General features: G+C 42.4%; 1 protein-coding gene across 1 annotated transcript in view; it reads right to left on the bottom strand.

The window, feature by feature from the left end:
- LPCAT3 (lysophosphatidylcholine acyltransferase 3) overlaps positions 1-11,470 on the bottom strand; it is a 254,920-nt gene that overhangs the window by 234,799 nt on the left and 8,651 nt on the right. The gene's annotated exons all lie outside the window — the stretch shown is intronic.

Raw genomic sequence — 11,470 nt, 5'->3', positions numbered from 1 at the left:
AATTGTTAGGTTGTTTTGTATTAAGACTTACATGGAAGGATTTTGATAGTTTTTTGATGCTTAGGGTTTCTAAAGGTTTTTATCTGGCTCTGCCTGCCTTTGTCAGGAACTGTATCAAGTGCCATATCAAGATGGATATTTGTCCTGAGGAAACATTTAAAAATATACGCAAATATTTATACTTGGAGATAGATGTCTATGGCCACATTAGAAAGAGAAAAAAAATCTATTTTTTTTTTCTTGAGATGGAATTTCGCTCTTGTTGCCTAGGCTGGAGTGCAATGGCGTAATCTCAGCCCACTGCAATGTCCACCTCCTGGGTTCAAGTGATTCTCCTGCCTCAGCCTCCCGAGTAGCTGGGATTACAGGCATGTGCCACCACACCTGGCTAATTTTGTATTTTTAGTAGAGACAGGGTTTCATCATGTTTGTCAGGCTGGTCTTGAACTCCTGAACTCAGGTGATCCACCTGCCTCGGCCTCCCAAAGTGCTGGGATTACAGGTGTGAGCCACTGTGCCTGGCCAAAAAAAAAAAGTCTTTTAATTTTTAAATTTATTTAAAAAGTTTTTCAGATAGAGACTAGATCTCACTATGTTGACCAGGCTGGTCTTGAACTCCTGGCCTCAAGGAATCCTGCCTCAGCCTCCCAAAGTGCTGGGATCACAGGGATGAGCACCATACCTGGCCAAAGTCTAATTTTTTTTTATTTCAGTGGGCTCAAAAGCTGCCCCCACCCCCCAAAAAAGATTTAAAAGACAACTGACAACTGGGTAAGTATAAATTATCCAGATAGTGAAATATAGCTGTTGGTATTTAATCATTTATGGAATAATTTTCAATGACAATAGATGCTAACAATATAGTGAGGAAAATGGTTAGTGAATTATTTACAGATTGTCTTAAGAAAAAAATGCATTGAAAAGGCAATAGGGAACTATTCTAATATGCTAAAAGTGGGAAGATTATGGGCGATTTCTCTGTTCCTGCTTTGTCATACTTCTCTGTCATTCTCAAATTTTCTTGGTGTGTATGTAGTACTCTTCTAGAGAATAAAAATTCCCCGGGGGAGGGGAGCAGGAGGCCGTGGTGGGACCTGTCGCCACCTGGGTGGTCATGGGGCAGCTGGTGTCCTGGGCTCTGCAGGGTGATGGTACAAAGACCCAGGCAGGGAGTGGGCTGGACAGGTGGAGGAGAAGTTTCCAGACTACATAGGTGCAGGACGGGATGAAGTCTGACTGTGACTTAAGAATTAAGCTAACACCAGGTTTAAGCCAAGTCTCTAGGTTTGTCTGCTTTACCTGCTTTTAGTAGCATTATGTGTCCAAGAGGACGCTTTTCTTGCATGGCCTGTGCCAGGTACATCTTTTGAACCCAAATTAGCCAACATTTGCTGACCCCCTACCATGTGCCAGGCACCAGTTCAAGGCACTAGAGCTACGCTTCACAGGGTGGATGAGAGCTCTGCTCTTGGGGCTGACGTACTTGTTGGAGAAGAAATACACAACTAAGTAAGACAATTTCAGTTGAAGTGCTCTGAAGAAATAAAAGTGTCCCTGTGTATTAGACAGTGAAGGGGAGGGTTAGCAGGGGTCACATGTAAGGGAAGAAAGACCTTTCTCATGAGGTTAGCTGCGTGATTGGTAGAAGCCAGCCCTGGAGAGTTTTGGTGGAAGAGCAGTCCAGGTCCTGGGAGCAAAGGCAAAGGCTCTGATCTGAGGCTAGAAGAGCTGAGCATTCCAATAGAAAGTGCAGGAGCCGTAGCAGACCTGAACACTCACCCACCTGTCTCCCTCCCCCTCACAGCAAGCTGCCTCCACTCAAGGCCATTTCATTTACGTCTTCTCCCACAGTACTGTCTCCTGCACTCACCAATGCAACTGCTTTGCCAAGGTCACCCGACTTCACAGAGCACCAAAGCCAGTGGACACATTTATTTCTGATCTTGACCATACTGTGAGCTCTGCCACACCTGGTTAGGCAGGTTGTGCACTGGATGCCATTAATATCCATATGATGACCTGCAGTGTTGTGCAGTGCACAACGTATGTGGCTGTACTCTGGCTCCACATTGGTAACCATCCTTCTTTAAGTCTCCCCTGCTTCTGTTATTTCTTCTCTCATGGTTCTACTGCTCAGTCTCCCTTATGTGTTTCTTTATCTGCTCCTTAATGTTGATCTTCCTCAGGGCTGTTCTTGCCTTGCTTTCCTTGCTTTGCAGGATCCTGTGGTGGCCTTGTCCACACCTGCGGCATAACTACCATGTAAATGTTGATGACAGTCCAACCTAGATCTCACCCCAGGCCTTAGATACATGGTACAGTTACTACGTTCTGTCTCTGTCACTTGGATGTTCCCTAGGTACCTTAAATTCAACAAATTCAAAACAGGAATTTTCTTCCAAAAATCTGCTCCTTGTTTTGTAGACTTGCAGACACATGAGGAGTACGCAGTGAGTGCATCTGGACTCCTCCTCCTTGTTCTCCCATAATACTTCCTTAGTCCCCAGTCCTGCAGGGTCTACCTCCTCCATATAGGTCACAGAGTTCCTCCCATCTCTGCACCTTTGTTAGTACTTTTGTTCAGGGTTCGTCCTCTTTCTTGGATTGCTGTGATAGCTTCTTTCTTTTTTTCTTATTTCATTTGCTGTCAACTCCTCATCACTGAAGCTAATGTTCTTAGACACGATGTGCTGTCTCTTCTGACTTCTCACTATCGTGCATGACAGGTGAAAGTTTAATCCAGTACTGTTGAGTGAATTGAATGCATACTAGAAATGTGGGTTGAAGAAACAGGAAATGCCAAGAATGCTGATCCATGTGTGGAGGTATTTTGATTCTCTCCTAGTTGGAGAAGATGAATTGAAATTCTTGGTCACTGTGCCTCCCCCAAGGAAAAGTGCACTGAGACAAAGGTACAGAATGGATGCTTTTCAGGAGGGCTCCGCTAAGACAGGGCACAATTAAGGGGATGCTCTCCTTCAGAACAGAGCCATGGAATGAGCCAGAAACCCCATTCATCTGCTGTTGGTATGGAAGGGAGAACACAGCTCCTGGAGAGGGACATCTGTAGGGATTGGGATGTGTGTCCTGCCCAGAGGCTCCTCAGTGCCCAGAGTCTGGGGGTCAGTAGTCATGTGGAATGGGAAGGAGCTTTTTGCAAGGAAGTTGTGACTTGGGAGACTAAGGCTATGCAGCTTGGCAGCAGAGCTTATGAGTCTTTACTGAGAAGACCCTGATGCCTGGTGTCAGGAGAGAACAGCATGATGAGACAGCGATGGCAGGAGGGACCGTCTTTGGTATGACTGCTTAGTGATTACCTTGACCACACTGGCATTGCAGAGGCCACAGACATCAGGATGAGCTGCTCTCTGGTGCCTGAGGGGCTGCACTTTTGTTGGTCCTGCCTTCATTTGCACAGACTGGGAAGAAGAATATTGGAGCAGAACTCAACCATGGCCAATGACCAATTAAGAGAATCAGAAGAGAACTTCAGCAAACAACAACAATAACACTACCACCACCACCACACACACACACACACACACACACACACACACACATACAAAGGACTTCTTAGAATGAATAAACATGATTTTCTAATAAAAAATGCAGTAAGTAGAAAAAATAAGATTTGCGGTGGCTCACGCCTGTAATCCCAGCATTTTGGGAGGCCGAGGCAGGCAGATCACGAGGTCAAGAGATCGAGACTATCCTGGCCAATATAGTGAAACCCCATCTCTACTGAAAAATACAAAAATTAGCTGGGCGTGGTGGTGTGCACGTGTAGTCCCAGCTACTCAGGAGGCTGAGGCAGGAGAATTGCTTGAAGCCAGGAGACAAGTTTCAGTGAGCCGAGATCATGCCACTGCACTCTAGCCTAGTGCCTGGTGAAAGAGTGAGACTGCGTCTCAAAAAAAAAAGAGTGATCACTCTTGAGAACCAGATTAATGAGGCTGAATGTGGTGGTTCATGCCTGTAATTCCAGCACTTTGGGAGACCAAATTGGGAGATCACTTGAGGCCAGAAGTTCAAGACCAGCCTGGCCAACATGGAGAAATTCTGTCTCTACTAAAAAATACAAAAATTAGCTGGATGTGTTGGTGCGTGTCTGTAATCCCAGCTACTCAGGAGGCTGAGGCAGGAGAATTGCTTGAACCCAGGAGGTAGAGGTTGCAGTGAACTGACATCTTGTCACTGCACTCCAGCCTGGGGGACACAGCGAGACTCTGTCTCAAAAGCAAAAACAAAAACAAAAACACACATATGAAACACCAAATTAATGGTCAGAAAAATCAAGCAAAACTACAGAAATATAAAACAAAAACATAAAAATAAAAATTGTGAAGGAAAAAAGGATTAGAAGGAGAGAGCTAGGAATTCTAATGTATAAAACCACAGACATTCCCAAGGAGAACAAATGAATAAGTAAATTAAATAAAAACCAGAAAATGCTTCTGAGTTCAAGCCTTGATTGAAAACCTATCCTGAATCCCATATATGACTAATTAGAAAAACAGGGCTGCCTCTTGTCAATTGGGATGATAGGGCTCTCTGGAACATTGTGGAGGCACTTAACCGTCAGAGCAAGATGGTCATAATTAACATAGTAGATGGTAAGGTTGGAGTGGGAATGAGGGGGCCTTGACACACGTGAAACTATTCATCATGGTAATGAACCCTGCTCTTCCTCAGAGCAAGAGAGATGGACAGCCAATGAAAACACTGCAAAAGGCCAATGTCAGCCACTACAGTGGAATCATGATCCCTTGCCCACTCCAGATCTGAACTAGTTATTAATTGAAGAGAAGGGCAAGTCCCTTTGAAAAAGAACACTGTGGTACCATATAAAAATATATTCTTTTTTTTAAATTGCATTTTAGGTTTTGGGGTACATGTGAAAAACATGCAAGGTTGTTGCATAGGTGCACACATGGCAGTGTGATTTGCTGCCTTCCTCCCCTTCACCTATATCTGGCATTTCTCCCAATGCTGTCTCTCCCCAACTCCCTACCCCCCGCTGTCCCCCCCATTCCCCCCCAACAGAACCCAGTGTATAGTGCTCCCCTCCCTATGTCCATGTGTTCCCATTGTTCAATACCCGTCTATGAGTGAGAACATGCGATGTTTGATTTTGTGTTCTTGTGTCAGTTTGCTGAGAATGATGGTTTCCAGGTTTATCCATGTCCCTACAAAGGACGCGAACTCATCGTTTTTGATGGTTCCTTGTTAGTTGTATTCCTAGGTATTTTATTCTCTTTGTAGCAATTGTGAATGGCAGTTCGTTCTTGATTTGGCTCTCTTTAAGTCTGTTATTGGTGTATAGGAATGCTTGTGATTTTTGCACATTGATTTTGTATCCTGAGACTTTGCTGAAGTTGCTTATCAGTTTCAGGAGATTTTGGGCTGAGATGATGGGGTCTTCTAGATATACAATCATGTCATCTGCAAATAGAGACAATTTGACTTCCTCCTTTCCTAATTGAATACCCTTTATTTCTTTTTCTTGCCTGATTGCTCTGGCTAGAACTTCCAATACTATATTGAATAGGAGTGGTGAGAGAGGGCATCCTTGTCTAGTGCCAGATTTCAAAGGGAATGCTTCCAGTTTTTGCCCATTCAGTATGATGTTGGCTTTTGGTTTGTCGTAAATAGCTTTTATTATTTTGAGATACGTTCCATCGATACCTAGTTTATTGAGAGTTTTTAGCACAAAGGGCTGTTGAATTTTGTCGAAGGCCTTCTCTGCATCAGTTGAGATAATCATGTGGTTTTTTTTTTTTTTTTTTTTTTTTTTTTTTTAAACATAGCAAGAATAACTTAGCAACTAATGAAATGATTTTTTTTTTTTTTTTAAGAGAAAGAGAGAGAGAGAATAGGAAGGAGGAAAAAGGAAGAGAAAGAGAGAGAGAGAATGGGGAGGAGGGAGAAGGAAAAGAAAGAGGGAGAGAGAATGGGAGTATTGCTTTCTTGCCCAGGCTAGAATGCAATTTAGTAATGGGTATTGAAAACCTCTTTTATACTGATAATTATACTTAATGATGTAGTCAGGAAGGAATAAGGGAAGAAGATAACAAACAAACAGCCAACCAATATTTCATTTAAACCTATGAAATGCTATGCGATTACTGAGGAGTGATTTACTTCCAATTATATAGTCACCTTTGGAATAGGTGTGAGGTGGTAATGTATGTTTTGTGTATTTGAAGTGGAGAGTTCTATAAATGTTTATTAAGTTTAGTTGTTCTAGGTCTGAGTTCAAGTCCTGGATGTCCTTGTTAATTTTCTGTCTCGTTGATCTATAGAATCGTTAGCTCTTCTTGTTGCATTGATCCTTTTGCCATTATGTAATGTCATTCCTCGCCTCTTTTGATCTTTGTTGCTTTAAAGTCTACTTTATCAGAGGCGAGAATTGCATCTCCTGCTTTTTGTTTATTAGTTTATTTTTACTCTCTGTTTGATTGGTAAATCTTCCTCCTTCTCTCTGAGTCTTTATGTATTGTTGCATGTAAGATGGGCCCGGATGCAGCATACCGATGGGTTTTGGCTTTTTATCCAATTAAAATATATATAAGTTTAATACCGGCGTTTGATGCTAGCTGGCTGTTTTGCCCATTAGTTGATGTAAATTTTTTATTGTGTTAAAGTTCTTTGCTTTTTGATATATTTTTGGAAAGGCTGATATTGGTTGTTCCTTTATATGTATAGTGCTTCTTTCAGAAGCTCTTGTAAAGCAGGCCTGGTGGTGGTGAACTCTCTAAGTACTTGTTTGTTCGCAAAAGATTTAATTTTTCCTTCGTTCATAAAGCTTAGTTTGGCTGGATAGGAAATTCTGGGTTGAAAGTTCTTTTCTTTAAGGATGTTAAATATTGGTCCCCACTCTCTTCTGGCTTGCAGGGTTTCTGCTGAGAGATCTGCTGTAAGTCTGATAGGTTTCCCTTTATGGGTAACCTGACCTTTCTCTCTGGCTGCCCTTAGTATTTTCTCCTTCATTTCAACCCTAATAAATCTGGCGATTATGTGCCTTGGGGTTGGTCTTCTTGAAGAATATCTTTGTGGTGTTCTCTGTATTACCTGGAGTTGAATATTACCCTGCCTTGCCAGGTTGGGAAAATTTTCCTGAATGATATCCTGAAGAGTATTTTCCAACTTGGATTCATTCTCTTCATCACATTCAGGTACACCTATCAAACGTAAATTAGGTCTTTTCACATAGTCCCATATTTCCTGGAGACTTTGCTCATTCCTTTTCATCCTTTTTTCTGCATTCTTGTCTTCTCGTTTCATTTCACTGAGCTGGTCCTCGACTTCTGATATCCTTCCTTCTGCTTGATCAATTCGACTGTTTAAACTTGTGCATGCTTCGCGAAGTTCTCGTGTTGTGTTTTTCAGCTCCATCAATTCACTTATATTCTTCTCTAAATTGTCCATTCTCGTTAACATTTCGTCAAACCTTTTTTCAAGGTTCTTAGTTTCTTTGCATTGGGTTAGAACAAGTTCTTTTAATTCACAGAAGTTTCTTATCACCCACGTTTTGAAGCCTGCTTCTGTTATTGGAACACACGTGTAATCTATTAAGCCTTGTTCCGTTACTGATGAGGAATTGCAATCCCCTGTAGAGGGAGAGGCATTCTGGTTTTGCGTATTCTCTACCTTTTTACGCTGGTTTCTTCCCTTCATTATATATTTGTCCGTCTGTCGTCTTTATAATTACCGACTTTCTAACTGGGTCTCTGACGTCCAACTTGTTGATTCCCTGCGCCGAAATCTGAGCAATCCACTGAGCCGGCCAAAACAGCGGTGTTAAGATTGATGGTGCTTTTCTGCCCGGGAATCTCCAGACTCTGCACCAAGAACTGGCGTGCTAAGGCACCAGCAAAACCGCCACGCCGGCCACAAGAGTCGCCCTGGCGACCCGTGGAGCTCCTCCACTGGGAATCTCCTGGTCCGTGAGCAACTAATATTCGTCTGAAAGTGTGGCGTCCTCTCGTTCTTTGCGCTTTCACTGGGAGGTACGTGCCCGAGCTGCTAATCATCAGCCATCTTGGATCTCTCTCCTAATCATGTGGTTTTTGTTTTTGGTTCTGTTTATGTGGTGAATTACATTTATAGACTTGCGTATATTGAACCAGCCTTGCATCCCCGGGATGAATCCTACTTGATCATGGTGGATAAGCTTTTTGATGTGCTGTTGTAATCGACTTGCCAGTATTTTATTGAAGATTTTTGCATCTATGTTCATCATGGATATTGGCCTGTAGTTTTCTTTTTTTGTTGAGTCTCTGCCGGGTTTTGGTATTAGGATGATGTTGGTCTCATAAAATGATTTGGGAAGGATTCCCTCTTTTTGGATTATTTGGAATAGTTTCAGTAGGAATGGTACCAGTTCCTCTTTGTATGTCTGGTAGAATTCGGCTGTGAACCCATCTGGGCCTGGGCTTTTTTTGGGTGGTAGGCTCTTAATTGCTGCCTCGATTTCAGACCTTGTTATTGGTCTATTCAGGGTTTTGACTTCTTCCTGGTTTAGGCATAGGAGGAGGCTATGGTCCAGGAACTTGTTCATTTCTTCCAGGCTTTCTAATTTATGTGCATAGAGTTGTTTGTAATAATCTCTGATGATGGTTTGAATTTCTGTGGAATCTGTGGTGATATCCCCTTTATCATTTTTTATTGCATCTATTTGGTTGTTCTCTCTTTTCTTTTTTATTAGTCTGGGTAGTGGTCTGTCTATTTTGCTGATCTTTTCAAAAAACCAGCTCCTGGATTTATTGATTTTTTGTAGGGTTTTTTGTGTCTCTATCTCTTTCAATTCTGCTTTGATCTTAGTTATTTCTTATCTTCTGCTAGGTTTTGAGTTTTTTTGATCTTGCTCCTCTAGCTCTTTCAATTTTGACGATAGGGTGTCAATTTTAGTTCTCTCCTTTCTTCTCATGTGGGCACTTATTGCTATATCTTTTCCTCTAGAGACTGCTTTAAATGTGTCCCAGAGATTCTGGTATGTGGTGTCTTCATTCTCATTGGTTTCGAAGAACATCTTTATTTCTGCCTTCATTTCAGTGTTTATCCAGTCACATTCAGTAGAAAGTTGTTCATTTTCCATGAGGCTGTGAGGTTCTGGGTTGGTTTCTGAATTCTGAGTTCTAACTTGATTGCACTGTGGTCTGAGAGACTGTTTGTTATGGTTTCCGTTCTTTTGCATTTGCTGAGGAGTGATTTACTTCCAATTATGTGGTCAATTTTAGAGTAGGTGTGATGTGGTGCTGAGAAGAATGTGTATTCTGTGGATTTGGGGTGGAGAGTTCTGTAAACGTCTATTAGGTTTGCTTGTTCCAGGTCTGAGTTCAAGTCCTGGATATCCTTATTAATTTTCTGTCTCATTGATCTGTCTAATATTGACAATGGTGTGTTGAAGTCTCCCACTATTATTGTGTGAGAGTCTAAGTCTCTTTGCAAGTTTTTAAGAACTTGCCTTATGTATCTGGGTGCTCCTGTATTAGGTGCATATATATTTAGGATCGTTAGCTCTTCGTGTTGCATTGATCCTTTTACCATTATGTAATGTCCTTCTTTGTCTCTTTTGATCTTTGTTGCTTTAAAGTCTATTTTATCAGAGATGAGAATTGCAACTCTTGCTTTTTTTTGCTCTCCATTTGCTTGGTAAATGTTCCTCCATCCCTTTATTTTGAGCCTTTGTGTATCCTTGCATGTGAGGTGGGTTTCCTGGATACAGCATACTGATGGGTTTTGGCTTTTTATCCAATTTGCCAGTCTGTGTCTTTTGATTGGGGCATTTAGTCCATTTACATTTAGGGTTAATATTGTTATGTGTGAATTTGATCCTGTCATTTTGATGCTAGCTGGCTGTTTTGCCCATTGGTTGATGCAGATTCTTCATTGTGTTGCTGCTCTTTACCATTTCTTGCATTTTTGGAGTGGCTGGTGCTGGTTGTTTTTTTCTATGTGTAGTGTCTCCTTCAGGAGCTCTTGTAAAGCTGGTCTGGTGGTGATGAAATCTGTGAGTACTTGCTTGTTCACAAAGGATTTTATTTTTCCTTCACTTATGAAGCTTAGATTGGCTGGATATGAAATTCTGGGTTGAAAGTTCTTTTCTTTAAGGATGTTGAATATCGGCCCCCACTCTCTTCTGACCTGTAGGGTTTCTGCTGAGAGAGCTGCTGTGAGTCTGATGCGTTTCCCTTTGTGGGTAACCCGACCTTTCTCTCTGGCTGCCCTTAGTATTTTCTCCTTCTTTTCAACCCTGGTGAATCTGATGATTATGTGCCTTGGGGTTGCTCTTCTAGAAGAATATCTTTGTGGTGTTCTCTGTATTTCCTGGACTTGAATATTGGCCTGCCTTGCTAGGTTGGGGAAGTTTTCCTGGATAATATCCTGAAGAGTATTTTCCAGCTTGGATGCATTCTCTTTGTCACATTCAGGTACACCTATCAAATGTAGATTAGGTCTTTTCACGTAGTCCCATATTTCTTGTTGACTCTGTTCATTCCTTTTTACCTTGTTTTCTCTAATCTTCCCTTCTCGTTTTATTTCATTGAGTTGATCTTCGACTTCTGATATCCTTTCTTCTGCTTGGTCAATTCGGCTGTTGAAACTTGTGCATGCTTCGCGAAGTTGTTGTGTTGTGTTTTTCAGCTCCATCAATTCACTCATATTCCTCTCTAAGTTGTCCATTCTCGTTAGCATTTCATCAAGTCTTTTCTCAAGGTTCTTAGTTTCTTTGCATTGGGTTAGAACATGTTCTTTTAGCTCACGGAAGTTTCTTATTATCCACTTTCTGAAAGCTGATTCTGTCATTTCATCACACTCATTCTCCATCCAGTCTTGTTCCCGTGCTGGTGAGGAGTTATGCTCCCTTGTAGGAGGAGAGGTGTTCTGGTTTTGGGTGTTTTCATCCTTTTTGTGCTGGTTTCTTCCCATCTTTGTGGATTTATCCACCTATTGACTTTGTAGTTGCTGTCTTTCTGATTTTGGTAATGTTAAATCTGCAGCAGCTGAACTCATAAACCCCCTTTTCTTCCCCCCAGGTGTTCTGTCTCCGGGAGTTAGGGCTTTATGCTTTTCAGCTGTGTTGCTTCCATTTTCCCTGCCCACAAGGTGGCAGTCTAGTCACACTCAGCCTGCAGAGGCTTCGCTGAGCTGCTGTGGGCTCCGCCCAGCTTCCATGTGAGCTTCCCTGCAGTCCTGTTTATATGGGTGTAGTTAGAACTGCTTCCGCTATGCTGGCCCGCCCCTGTAGTGACGGAGTCTCTGTAGTGGCGGGTTGTCTTGGTTACGGCAGATTGCCCCGGGAACTGCAGGGTGTTTCCCAATGGAGGACGCCCCTCCCCCACAGTGCTGGACCTTCCCGAGTTCAGCCGTGTTTCCAGTGGTGCCCTCTTTGCCCGGGAATCTCTTGGCTTGACTCCTTGCCTCAGCTCCCCTTGCTGGCCCAGAGGGGACACAGTCTCGTTCACTT

The sequence above is a fragment of the Aotus nancymaae genome, unplaced genomic scaffold, assembly GCF_030222135.1.
Source record: "Aotus nancymaae isolate 86718 unplaced genomic scaffold, 86718_ANA_hifiasm-v0.15.2.pri h1tg000016l, whole genome shotgun sequence".
Taxonomy (NCBI): domain Eukaryota; kingdom Metazoa; phylum Chordata; class Mammalia; order Primates; family Aotidae; genus Aotus; species Aotus nancymaae.
The sequence above is the reverse complement of the archived record's forward strand: the minus strand, read 5'-3'. Positions and strand labels throughout refer to the sequence as shown.